This window comes from Hemiscyllium ocellatum, chromosome 18, assembly GCF_020745735.1.
Source record: "Hemiscyllium ocellatum isolate sHemOce1 chromosome 18, sHemOce1.pat.X.cur, whole genome shotgun sequence".
Classification (NCBI taxonomy): Eukaryota; Metazoa; Chordata; class Chondrichthyes; order Orectolobiformes; family Hemiscylliidae; genus Hemiscyllium; species Hemiscyllium ocellatum.
Window position 1 is genome coordinate 83,549,605 of NC_083418.1, and position 13,645 is coordinate 83,563,249.

The 13,645-nt window shown below is 45.3% G+C and overlaps 1 protein-coding gene across 5 annotated transcripts in view; it reads right to left on the reverse strand.

Annotated features, from left to right (window-relative positions):
• LOC132824521 (golgin subfamily B member 1-like) overlaps positions 1 to 10,933 on the reverse strand; it is a 263,280-nt gene extending 252,347 nt beyond the window's left edge. For 4 of the 5 annotated variants that reach the window (XM_060839154.1, XM_060839156.1, XM_060839155.1 and 1 more), the window contains exon 1: positions 10,746 to 10,933. The gene's annotated coding sequence lies outside the window, so the exon portion shown is untranslated. Of the gene's footprint in view, positions 1 to 1,832; positions 1,938 to 10,745 lie in introns of all 5 variants that reach the window. The other variant, XM_060839153.1, reaches the window with a different exon arrangement.
• Positions 10,934 to 13,645: the final 2,712 nt, after the last annotated feature.

Sequence of the window (13,645 nt, forward strand, 5' to 3'; positions counted from 1 at the left end):
AATCAGTATTAGCAGTGATATGGTATTGGGGAAATTGTTAGGATTAAAGGCCAATAAATCCCCAGGATGTAATAATCCACCCAAAAAATTTAAGGATGTGGCCCTAGAAACAGTGGATGTAGTTGTTAGTTGGTTCACCGAGCTGGTTGATTTTCTTGCAAACAGTTTGTCTCCCTTCTGGGAGGCATCATCAGTGCTGTGTAGCCTCCGGATGAAGCGCCGTCATTGTGATCTGCCCTGAATTTACACAACTCTGTCAGTTGAGACGGGTGGTTCTACATGCAGTTTTGTACTGGAGTAGGCTGTAGATGGGGTCTATTTCAACATGTTTATTTATGGAACCAGTGGATGAATATCAGGCCTCCAGGAATTCCTGAGCTTGTCTTTATTTAGCCTGTCCCAGTGCTTTAACACTGTCAATGTGTATTGATATGAGGGAGGACCAGCTGTGTCATTTTGTTGCAAGTTGATGCTCATGTATTCTGGTGGCGAGTTTCCTGCTTGTTTGTCCTATGTAATGCTTCTCACAGTTGCTGCACAATATTTCATATCGCATTCATCCTGCTTGTTGTGGGAATGAGGTCTTTTGTCCTGGATAGTAACTGGCAAAGTCTGGCTGTTAGTTTGTGTGCTATCAGTTTTTCCAGAGGAAAAAAATACTATGCAGCAACTGTAACAAACATTACAAAACACAAACGGGGGTCAGAAAACTCACCACCAGAATAAATGAGCATCAGTTTGCAACAAAACAACACAACCACTCCTCCCTCACATTAACTTACACTGACAATGAAGGATACCAATTCAGCTCGGACAAGGTTATGATACTCGAACAGGCAAGCTCAAGACAAGCTCAAGAATTCCAAGAAGCCTGGTATTCATCCGCGGGTTCCATAAACAAACACATTGAAATATACCCAGTCTATAATTCACCGCAGTACAAAACCAAAAGCAGAACCACCCGCCACAACTGACAAGAGCTGCATAAATTCGGGGCGGATCATAAGGACAGCATTTCATCCAGAGGCTACACAGCATTAACAATGTCATCCAGGTTGGAGATGAAACATCTGCAAGAAAAATCAACCACCTCAGCAAAGTGACTAACAACTAAATCCACAATCCAAGCAATAGATCTTCACACAAACCTTAGTGGATGCACTGATGCTCATCTTTCAAGATTCTGTTCACTCAACAGTTCCAATGGATTGGAGGATAACTAACGCAATACTATTTTTAAAAGCGTGTAGCAAGAGAACAGGGTATTGTAGACCAGTTAGCAGAGCAAATGCTTAGAATCCAATATTAAATATTTACTTCCTGATTAGGGGACTAGCAGGGATGGCAGTGCAGGGAGAAAAATGTTTCTCCTGCATGATGTTTGAGGTGAGGTACGCCATTAGTGTCCCATCCAAGTAAATCTGCAAGAAGTGCACCCAATCTCACTCCTCCAAGACTGTGTTAGGGAACTGGAGGGGGATCTGGATGAACTTCAGATCATTCGGGAGGCAGAGGCTGTGATAGATAAGAGTTACAGGGAAGCAGTTACTCCTAAGCACGAAGAAAGCTGGGTGACTGTTCAAAGGGGGGAAAAAAAGTCAGTAGAGGGATGCACTGTGGTCGTTCCCCTGAAAAACATCTATACCGTTTTGAATACTGTTTGGGGGGGGGGGATGACTTATCAGGGGTATGTAGTGGGGCCCAGGTTTCCTGCACTGAGCCTGTCCATGTTGCACAGAAGGGAAGGAGGAAAAGGGGGAGAGTGTTAGTCATTGGGGACTCAATAGTTAGAGGGTTAGATGGAAGTTTTGTTGGGAACAAACAAGACTCACAGCTGGTGTGTTGCTTCCCAGGTGCCAGGGTCAGTGATGTCTCGAATCATATCTTTGGGGTTCTGAAGGGAGAGGGTGACCAGCCTCAAGTCATAGTCCACGTAGCTACCAATGACATAGATAGAAAGATGGTTAGGAATGTAACGCAGGATTTCAGGGATCTAGGGTGGAAGCTGAGAGCTAGAACAAACACAGTTATTATCTCTGGTTTGTTAACCGTGCCACGTGATAGTGAGGCAAGGAATAGGGAGGGATATCAGCTGAACACGTGGCTGCAAGGATGGTGCAGGAGGGAGGGTTTCAGGTACTTGGATAATTGGGGCTCATTCTGAGGAGGGTGGGACCTGTACAAACAGGACAGTCTTCACTTGAACCAGAGGGGTACTAATATCCTGGGTGGGAAATTTGCTGGTGCTATTCAGGTGGGTTTAAACTAGCTCAGCACAAGATTGGCAACCTGAGGTGCAGTTGCAGTGCACAGGAGGATGAGAGTAGCGAGGACAGGGACAGGATTTCACAGTCACAGGAATGTGCTGGCAGACAGCAACTGGTTTGAAATATGTCTACTTCAACGTCAGGAGTATCAGAAATAAGGTAGGTGAGCTTGCAGTATGGATAGGTACCTGGGACTTCAATGTTGTGGCCATTTTGGAGACATGGATAGAGTAGGGTAAGGAATGGATGTTGCAGGTTCCAGGGTTTAGATCTTTCATTACGAACAGGCAAGGTGGTAAAAGAGGGGGAGGTGTGGCCTTGTTAGTCAAGGATAGTAAAATGGTGGCTCAAAGAACTTTTGACAAGGACTCGTCTACTGAGATAGTGTGGGCTGAAGTCTGATACAGGAGAGAGGAGGTCACACTGCTTGTAGTTTTTTTTAAATAGATGTCCGCAGAGTTCTAGGGAGGTAGAAGAGAGGATTGGCAAAATTATTCTGGGTTGAAGTAAAAGGAACAGGGTGGTCATTATAGGAGACTTTGACTTCCCCCAACATTGAGCTGAAATGCTATAACTCTAGTACTTCAGATGGACCAGTTTTTGTCCAATGTGTACAGGAGGGCTTCTGACACAGTATGTCAAAGGGCCGACAAGAGGGGAGGCCACACTGGATCTGGTACTTGGTAATGAACCAGGCCAGGTGTTTGATTTAATTGTAGGTGAGCACTTTGGAGAGAGTGACCATAATTCAGTTACGTTTAGTTTAGCGATGGAAAGGGATAGATACATGCTACAGATCAAGAGTTATCGATGGGGCAAGGGCAATTACAATGTGTTTCGACAAGAATTAGGATGCATAGCATGAGGTAGCAAAATGCAGGGGATGAAAATGCAGGGGATGCAGACAATGGAAATGTGGAGCTGGTTTAAGGAACAGATGTTGAGTGTTCTTGATAAGTATATCCCCGTCAGGCAGGGAGGAAGTGATAAGGTAACCGTGGTTTACTGCAGAAATTGCATCTCTTGTTAAGTGGAAGAAGGAGGCTTGTGTTGATGAGGCAAGATGGTTCAGATGAGGCGATGGAGATTTATAGATCAGCTAGGAAAGATTTAAAGAGAGAGTTAAGAGCAAAGAGAGGACACGAGTAGTAAATAGAATAAAGGAGAACCCTAAAGCTTTCTATCGGTATGTGAGGAATAAAAGGATGACTAGGGTAGAAACAGGGCCAGTCAAAGACAGAAGTGGGAAGTTGAGTGTGGACCCTGTGGAGATCGAAGAGGTGCTAAATCAACATTTCTCATCACTTTTCACTCAGGAAGAGGAGAATATTGTAGAGTAGAATAAGATACGAGATATTAGACTAGAAAGGATTGAGGTTAGTTACAAACAGGTGTTATCAATCCTAGAAGGAGTGAAAGTAGACAAGTCTCCTGGGCCAGATGGGATTAATCTGAGGATTCTCTGGAAAGCTAGGGAGGAGATAGCAGAGCCTTTGGCTTTGATATTCAAGTCGTCATTGTCTACAGGTTTGGTACCAGAGGACTAGAAGATTGCAAATGTGACCTTGTTCAAGAAGGGCAGTAGAGATGACCCAGGTAATTATAGACTAGTGAGCCTTACTTCTGTTGTAGGAAAGATTTTGGAAAGGATTATAAGAGATACGATTTATAATCATCTAGCAAGCAACAATTTGATTTCAGATAGTCAACATGGTTTCATCAAGGGCAGGCCATGTCTCACAAACCTCACTGAACTTTTTGAGAAGGTGAACAAGCATGTAGATGAGGGTAGGGCAGTTGATGTGGTTTACATGGACTTCAGTAAAGCCTTCGATAAGGTTCCACATGGTAGGCTGTTGGAGAAAATGCAGAGGCATGGAATCGAGTGTGATTTAGCAGTTTGGATTAGAAACTGGCTTTCTGAAAGAAGGCAGCAAGTGGTAGCTGATGAAAAATATTCAGTCTGGAGTCCAGTTACTAGTGGTGTGCCACAAGGATCTGTTTTAGGACCACCGCTGTTTGTCATTTTTATAAATGACTTTGACGCAGGCATAGGTTGATGGATTAGTAAACTTGCAGATGGCACTAAAGTCGGTGGAGTAGTGGACAGTTTGGAAGAATGTTGCAGGTTGCAGGGGGCTTGGATAAACTGCAGAATTGGGCTAAGAGGTGGCAAGTGGAGTTCAATGCAGCTAAATGTAAGGTGATGCACTTTGGGAAGAATAACCGAAAGAGACCGTACTGGATCAACGGAAAGATTCTTGGTAGCGTGGATGTGCAGAGGGATCTTGGAGTCCATGGACACAGATCCCCGAAAGTTGCCACCCAGGTTGATAGTGCTGTTAAGAAGGCATACGATGTGTTTGGTTTCAATGAATGAGGGATTGAGTTCCGGAGCCTCAATATCATGCTGCAACTATACAAACGCTAGTGTGGTCACACTTGGAATATTGTGTACAGTTCTGGTCCCCATATTTCGCGAAGGATGTCGAAGCATTGGAAAAGGTGCAGAGGAGATTTACCAGGATGTTGCCTGGTCTGGAGGGATGGTCTTATGTGGAAAGGTTGGAAGACCTAGGTCTGTTCTCATTGGAAAGAAGGCTAAGAGGGGATTTGATAGAGACATACAAGATGCTCAAAGGATTAGATAGGGTAGACAGTAAAAGTCTTTTTCCTTTGGTGATGACGTCAGTTTGTACAAGGGGGCATAACTACAAATTGAGGAGCGATAGATTTAAGACAGACGTCAGAGGCAGGTTCTTTACTCAGAGAGTGGTAAGGGCGTGGAATGCCCTACCTGTCAATGTAGTTAACTCAGCCACATTTGGGAGTTTTAAACAATTCTTGGATAAGCACATGGATGATGATGGCAAAGTGTAGGGGGATGAGCTGAGAATAGCTCACAGGTCAGCGCTACATGGAGTGCCGAAGAGCCTGTTCTGCGCTGTATTGTCCGATGTTCTAATATCGGAGCACTTGGAAAACAGTGACAGGACTAGACAGAATCAACATGGATTTATGAAAGGGAAATTGGGCCTCACAAATCTGCTGGCAAACCGAGGGAGTGTAACTAGTAGAAATGAACAGGAGCCAACAGACTACACTTTACTCAAGACTTTCAGAAGGCTTTGAAGGAAAGAGCATTGAATTGGGCATAATGTACTGAGAAGGTTAGGAAAGTGGTTGGCAGACAGCCAAGAGTAGAATTAAACAGGACATTCAGGGTGGCAGCCAATGACTAAGGATGTGGTGGTGCTGGTGTTGGACTGGAGTGGACAAAGTCAAAAATCAAAACACCAGTGAGAGTCCAACAGGTATATTTGGAAGTGCAAGCTTTTGGAGTGCTGTTCCTTCGACAGGTAGCTAGTGATGCAGGATCGTAGGACACAGAATTTATAGTAAAAGATCAAAGTGTCATACAACTGATCTGATGTATTGGACAAATGGGTTGCAGGTTTCATAAAATCATGGAATCCCTACAGTAGATGTCATATACATGGACTTTCACAAGGCATTTGATAAGGTTCCCCATGATAAACTAATGGAGAAAGCGAAGTCACATGGTGTGCAGGGTGTTCTAGCTAGGTGGATAAAGAACTGGGGACAGAGAGTAGTAGGAGGGGGTTTCTCGAAATGGAGAAAGGTGACCAGTGGTGTTCCACAGGGATCAGTGCTGGGGCCACTGTTGTTTGTAACATATAAATAAATGATCTGGAATAGGGCATTGTTCATCTGATCAGTAAGTTTGCAGATGACACGAAGATTGGTGGAATAATAGAAAGCATAAGGGACTGTCAAAGAATACAGGAGAATAGTGATAGACTGGAGAGTTGGGCGGAGAAGTGGCAGATAGAGTTCAATCCAGGCAAATGTGAAGTGATGCATTTTGGGAAATCTAATTCTAGTGCAAACTATACTGTAAACGGAAGAGCCTTGGTAAAAGTCAATGAGCAGAGAGATCTCAGAGTTCAGGTCCATTGTACCCTGAAGATGGCTCCACAGGTGAATAGAGTGGTCAAGGCGGCATATGGTAAGCTTGCCTTCATCGGACGGGGTATTGAGTATAAGAGCTGGCAGGTTATGTTAAAATTGTACAAGACATTGGTTCGGCCGCATTTAGAATACAGTGTGCAGTTCTGGTCGACACATTACCAAAAGGATGTGGACGCTTTGGAGAGAGTGCAGAGGTTTACGAGGATGCTGCCTGGTATGGAAGGTGCTAGCTATGAAGACAGGTTGAGTAGGTTAGGATTGTTTTCATTAGAAAAAAGGAGATTATGGGGGGACCTGATTAAGGTCTACAAAATCATGAAGGTTCTAGACAGGGTAACTAGAGATAAGCATGTTCTCAGGATGAGGGATTCAATAACAAGATGTCACATGTTCAAGGTGAGTGGTGAAAAGTTTAAGGGGCAAGTAATTTTCACAGAGGTGGTAGGTGCCTGGAACGCATTGCCAGCATCTATACAAGTAGGTGGGGAGCAGAGAGATACAGATGCTTAGGAATTGGGCAATAGGTTTAGATGGTGGGTTTTGATCGGCTCAGGCTTGGAGGGCCAAAAGGCCTGTTCCTGGGCTGTAAATTTCCTTTGTTCTTTGTTCTCATTCTAATTTTCTAGTATACGGAGACTGCTGGTCAGTCACATGACTGATGTCTGCAAGCTCTGTGCAAAACAGCCTTCATTCTCTCTCAAAGATACAGTACATGCCTTCAACTTCATAACATTACTTTGGAAGTAGAACCAGTCTGACTCAAGATTGAAACACAGATAGACTCTGACCTCACACCTTTAATGCATTGTCTGAGCTGAGATGTCACTTTCTTTTATATAAAAACCTTAAGTTATCTCAGGAATGTAATTTGAAAGAAATTCTGGGATTCACATATTAATGAATCAAAGCTTGCAACCCATTCTAGTGATTAAAGACTTGACAGTAATCTAGGTTTGTTCCATCTGTGGATCACATATCACTAGCTAACTGACAAAGAAGCAGCACTCTGAAAGCTTGTAGAGTTGTTTCAATATGATTTGTACAAGTTGAATGAGTAGGTAAATACATGCCAGCTGAAGTAAGATCTGGATAAATGTGAGATTACCCATATTGGTAGCAAAAACACGAAGGCAGATTGAGAATGGGGAGATGCAAAAATGTGTCCTCATAAAGCAGGGGCTAAAGAAAGCATGCAGAGCAGCAGACAGCAGCAAATGGTGTGTTCACAGCAAGAGAATTTGAGTACAGGAGCAGCAATGTATTACTGGAACGTAATCAGATCATATCTCGAGTACTGCATGCAGTTTTGGTCTCCTTATCTGAGGAAGGATGTTCTGGCTATGAAGGGAGTTCAACAAAGATTTACCAGGCTGATTCTTGGGATGGCAGGACTGAAGTATTAAGACAGACAGTATCAGTTAGAACAATATTTACTGCAGTTTAGTTACTGAAGGAGGATCTTATAGAAACCTATAAAATTCTAACAAGACTAGACAGAGTAAATGCAGGAAGAATGCTCCTTGGGATCAAGGGTGATTTAGCGGCTTGGATCAGAAATTGGCTAGCTGAAAGACAACAGAGGGTGAAGGTGGATGGGAAATATTCATTCTGGAGTTCATTCTATTCATCAGGAATAGTTCAGCTCTATTCCTGATGAAGGGCTTTTGCCCGAAACATCAATTTTCCTGCTCCTCGGATGCTGCCTGACCTGCTGTGCTTTTCCAGCACCACTCTGATCTAAACTCTAGTTTCAGCATCTGCAGTCCTCACTTTTACCTAGTTGATTTTAACCTTACTGCAAATTGTCTTGCAAAGATGCCTGCCTTGAAGAAGTTCTCCTCCTTTCTCCACAAGAATATCAGTTAGTCTCTCTCTCTCTGCAACCACAAGGTCATCTCCTCTACCCTGAAGCCCCTCTATTCTTGATGAAGGGCTTTTGCCCGAAACGTCAATTTTCCTGCTCCGCCGATGCTGCCTGACCTGCTGTGCTTTTCCAACACCACTCTGATCTAAACTTCAGTTAGTAGTGGTGTACCGCAAGATCTGTTTTGGGCCCACTGCTGTGTCTTTTTATAAACGACCTGAATGGGTTAGTAAATTTGCGGATGACACAAAGGTCAGGAGAGTTGTGGATAGTGACGAAGGCTGTTGTAGGTTACAGAGGGACATAGATAAGCTGCAGACCTGGGCTGAGAGGTGGCAAAAGTGAGAGGTGATTCACTTTGGAAAGAGCAACAGGAACAAAAAGTACTGGGCTAATGGTAAGATTCTTGGTAGTGTAAATGAGCAAAGAGATCTCATTGTCCATGTACATAGATCCCTGAAAGTTGCCACCCAGGTTGATAGGGTTGTTAAGAAGGCTTACAATTTGTTAGCTTTTATTGGTAGAGGTATTGAGTTTCAGAGTGCCAAGGTCATGCTGCAGCTGTTCAAAACTCTGCTGTGGTCGCACTTGGAGTATTGCATACAGTTCTGGTCACTGCATTATAGGAAGGATGTGGAAGCTTTGGAAAGGGTGCAGAGGAGATTTACGAGGACGTTGCCTGGTCTGGAGGGAAAGTCTTACGAGGAAAGGCTGAGGGACTTAAGGCTGTTTTCATTAAAGAGAAGGTTGATAGGTGATTTAATTGAGACATATAAGGTAATCAGGGAGTTAGATAGGGTGGACAGTGAAAGCCTTTTTCCTCAGATGGCAGTGACTAGAACGAGGGGACATAGTTTTAAATTGAGGGGTGATAGAAATAGGACAGAAGTCAGAGGTAGTTTCTTTACTCAAAGTAGTAGGTGCATGGAACACACTACAACAGTAGCACACTCAGCAACTTTTAAGACATTTAAATGGTCATTGGATAGGCCAATGGACGAGCATGAAAGTGCAGGTTCAGATGGGTTTCACAGGTCAGTGCAACATCAAGGGCCAAAGGGCATTATAATGTTGTACGTTCTATGTATCATGTCTAACAGGTCTAGCTATGTTTCAGGTAGGTGTGTGGGTGAGCATCATGCAATGGGTGTCATTAACATGAACTTCAGTCAGACTTCTGACTAGATTTCACATGGGAAATGATTCAGAAGACACCATGGGATCCAAGGCAATTTGGCAACTTGGAGTCAAAACTTGCCTAGTGACAAAAGGCCAAGGGGATGGTGAAGATTTTTAATGACTGAAGCACTCTTCCTTCATCAAATTGCTATGGAACTAGATCATAAAACACAATTTATAGCAAAAGATTACAGTGTTATGCAAGTGAAATGATATATTGAACAAATCTAGTTTATTGCATGACACTGCAATCCTATTCCACAGCTATTTAACAGAGCAGCACTCTGAAAGCTAGTGCTTCCAATTGAACCTTTTGGACTATAACCTGGTGTTGTGTGATCTTTAAACTTTGTCTACCCCAGTCCAACGTCAGCTCCTCAACATCATCATTATTACTCGTTATTACATTGCCATCACTCACATTATTCCTACCAGATTATTATATTCTTCCTCTCAGATTATTGTTCTTCATCTCACATTATTCCTATTACTTTCACATGACACAATCACTACTTTCCCATGTCACTAACCCATTCCCCAAACCTTCCTTTCAGGTTGTCCCCTCGGACCGGCTTTTGTCCGAAATTCGATTTTACTGCTCCTCAGATGCTGCCTGAACTGCTGTGCTCTTCCAGCACCATTAATCCAGAATCTGGTTTCCAGCATCTGCAGTCATTGTTTTTACCTGGTTGATTTTAACCCTATTGTGAATCCTCTTGCAAGGATGCCTGCCTTGAAGAAGTTTTCCTCCTCTCCCTACAAGAATCTCGGAGTCCCTCTCCCACTGCAACTCCCAGGTCATTTCCAGCTCAGCACTATCCCCATGACTTGTCCTACCTGCCTAGCTCCTTTCCCACCTATCCACTCCACCCTCTCCGCCCTGACCTATCACCTTCACCCCCTCCCCCACTCACCTGTTGTACTCGATGCTACTCTCTCTCCACCCCCACCCTCACCCTCCCCACCCCCACCCCTCTACCCTTCAGGCTCTCTGCCTGTATTCCTGATGAAGGGCTTTTGCCTGAAACGTCGATGTCGCTGTTCCTCGGAAGCAGGCTGAGCTGCTGCGCTCTCCCGGCCCCGCTGCCCCCTCCCGGCCCCCTCCCGGCCCCCGCTCTGCCCCCTCCCGGCCCCGCTGCCCCCTCCCGGCCCCCGCTCTGCCCCCTCCCGGCCCCCGCTGACCCCTCCCGGCCCCCGCTCTGCCCCCTCCCGGCCCCCGCTGACCCCTCCCGGCCCCCGCTCTGACCCCTCCCGGCCCCCGCTCTGCCCCCTCCCGGCCCCCGCTGACCCCTCCCGGCCCCCGCTCTGCCCCCTCCCGGCCCCCGCTGACCCCTCCCGGCCCCGCTCTGACCCTGACCCCGGGTGGTAGTGTCTGGACTCTGTGTCTTTACCCTGGGACCCGGCGGCGGCTGCAGGCCGCACATGCGCAATCGGGCCCTTACCTGCGCTGGACCCAGATCCCCCAAAAGCCGCAGCGCGGAGAGAGGACGCCGCCTTATGGAGTCATGGCCGTATTCATCGACTCAAACGCATCTCCGATACAGACGATACTGCGAAGGGACCGCCATAAAGCAGTGGGACATGCCGCAGCGCCTTCTCCGCCGCAGCCCCAGAAACCACAACTCAGTTACGTGACATCATCACGTCATACGGCCTTACGTCACACGAAACATAAGACACGACGTTTCACGTGATGAAGGCGCTAATTGCTGCCGCCTAGTGGTTGACAGTTAGTCTGCAGCGATACTCAGCAAAGGAACATATTTAAATGGAACAACATCAACAGAGCTGAAAAAGTCAGCAAATGTGATTCAAACAATAAAACTCTGTGTTACCAATCACAGAGTTGTAGAAAAGGGAGATGATTCGTTGAAGTTTGCAACCAGCCCCATTCCCCTACACCTAACACTCGGGGCAATTTAGCATGGTCAATTCACCTGACCTGCACATTTTTGGATTGTGGGAGGAAACCAGAGCACTCCCACACAGACAAAGGGAGAATGTGCAAACTCCACACAGTCAGTCAGCTGAGGTGGGAATTGAACATGGGTCTCTGCCACTGTGAGCCAGCAGTGCTAACCACTGTGCCACCATATGACTAAGCTGGTTAAGAAGGCATTTAGGACATTTGTGTTCATTGCATAGACTGGTGAATATAACAGTTGGGACATTATGTTGTTGATGTACAAGACATTGGCAACACCACTTCTGGAGTACTGTGTCCAGTTCTGGTCGCCCGTTATAGAACATAGAACATTGCAGCGCAGTACACTGCCCTTCAGCCCTTGATGTTGCACTGACCTATGGAACCAATCTGAAGCCTGTCTATCCTACACTATTCTGTTTTCATCCATATGTCTATCCAATGTCCATTTAAATGCCCTTAAAATTGGCGAGTCTACCACTGTTGCAAGCAGGGTGTTCCACACACCTACTATTCTCTGATTAAAGAAACTACCTCTGATATCTGTCCTCTATCTATCACCCCTCAATTTAAAGCTATGTCCCCTAATGCTAGTCACCACCATCCAAGGTAAACGGCTCTCACTGTCCACCCTATCTCAATTAAGTCACCTCTCAACCTTCTCTCTGACGAAACAGCCTCAAGTCCCTCATCCTTTCCTGATAAGACCTTCCCTCCACACCAGGCAACATCCTAGTAAGTCTCCTCTGCACCTTTCCAAAGCTTCCACAGCCTTCATATAATGCAGCGACCAGAACTGTACGCAATACTCCAAGTGCGGCCGCACCAGAGTTTTATACAGCTGCAGTATGACCTTGGCACTCCAAAACTCAATACCTCTACCAATAAAAGCTAACAAACTGTATGCCTTCTTAACAACCCTGAAAATGTGTTGCTGGAAAAGCGCAGCAGGTCAGGCAGCATCATTCTTCAGAATGAAGAAGGGCTCATGCCCAAAACGTCGATTCTCCTGCTCCTTGGCTGCTGCCTGACCTGCTGCACTTTTCCAGCAACACATTTTCAGCTCTGATCTCCAGCACCTGCAGTCCTCACTTTCTCCTTCTTAACAGCGCTATCAACCTGGGTGTCAACTTTCAGGGATCTATGTACATGGACACCGAGATCTCTCTGCTCATCTACACTACCAAGAATCTTACCAATCGCCCAGTACTCTTTATTTCTGTTGCTCCTTCCAAAACGAATCACCTCACACTTTTCTGCATTAAACTCCATTTGCCACCCCTCAGCACAGCTCTGCAGTTTATCTATGTCCCTCTGTAACCTGCAACATACTTCAGCACTATCCACAAACCACCGACTTTCGTGTCATCCGCAAATTTACTAACCCATCCTTCTACATATTCATCTCGGTCATTTATAAAAATGACAAACAGCAGTGGACCCAAAACAGATCCTTGCGGTACAGCTCCAGGATGAACATTTCCCACCAACCACCACCCTTTGTCTTCTTTCAGCCAGCCAATTTCTGATCCAAACCACTAAATTATCCTCAATCCCAGCCCTCTGTATTTTGTGCAATAGCCTACCGAGGGGAACCTTATCAAACACCTTACGGAAATCCATATACACCACATTAACCGCTTTACCCTCACCCACCTGTTTGGTCACCTTCTCAAAGAATTCAATAGGTTTGTGACACACAATCTATCCTTCACAAAACCATGTTGACTATCCCTAATCCTAATCAACTTATTCCTCTCTAGATGATTATAAATCATAACTCTTATCATCTTTCCAACACTTCACCGATAACCGAAGTAAGGCTCACTGGTATATGAATACCGGAGTTGTCTCTACTCCCCTTCTAGAACAAGGGGCCATTTACTATCCTCCAGTCTTCTGGCACTATATCTGTAGAGAATGACGACATGAAGATCAAAGCCAAAGGCTCTGCAATAGCCTTCCTGGCTTCCCAGAGAATACTAGGATAAATCCCATTCGGCCTAGGGACTAACCTATTTTCACACTCTCTCCAGAATTGCTAGCACCACCACCTTGTGAACCTCAACCCTGTCTAACCTCGTAGCCTGTATCTTAATAATCTCCTCGACACATTGTCTCTTTCCAGTGTAAATACAGATTTAAAATATTCATTTTGAGCTTCCCCATCTCCTCGGACTCCACACACAACTTCTCGCTACTATCCTTGATTGGTCCTAATCTTTCTCTAGTCATTCTTTTATTCCTGACATGCATATAGAAAGTTTTAGGGTTTTCCTTGATCCTATCTGCCAATGACTTCTCATGTCCCCTCCTGGCGCTTCTTAGCTCTCTCTTTCGGTCATTCCTGGCTAGCTTGTAACTCTCAAGCGCCCTAACTGAGACTTCACATCTCATCCTAACATAAGCCTTCTTCTT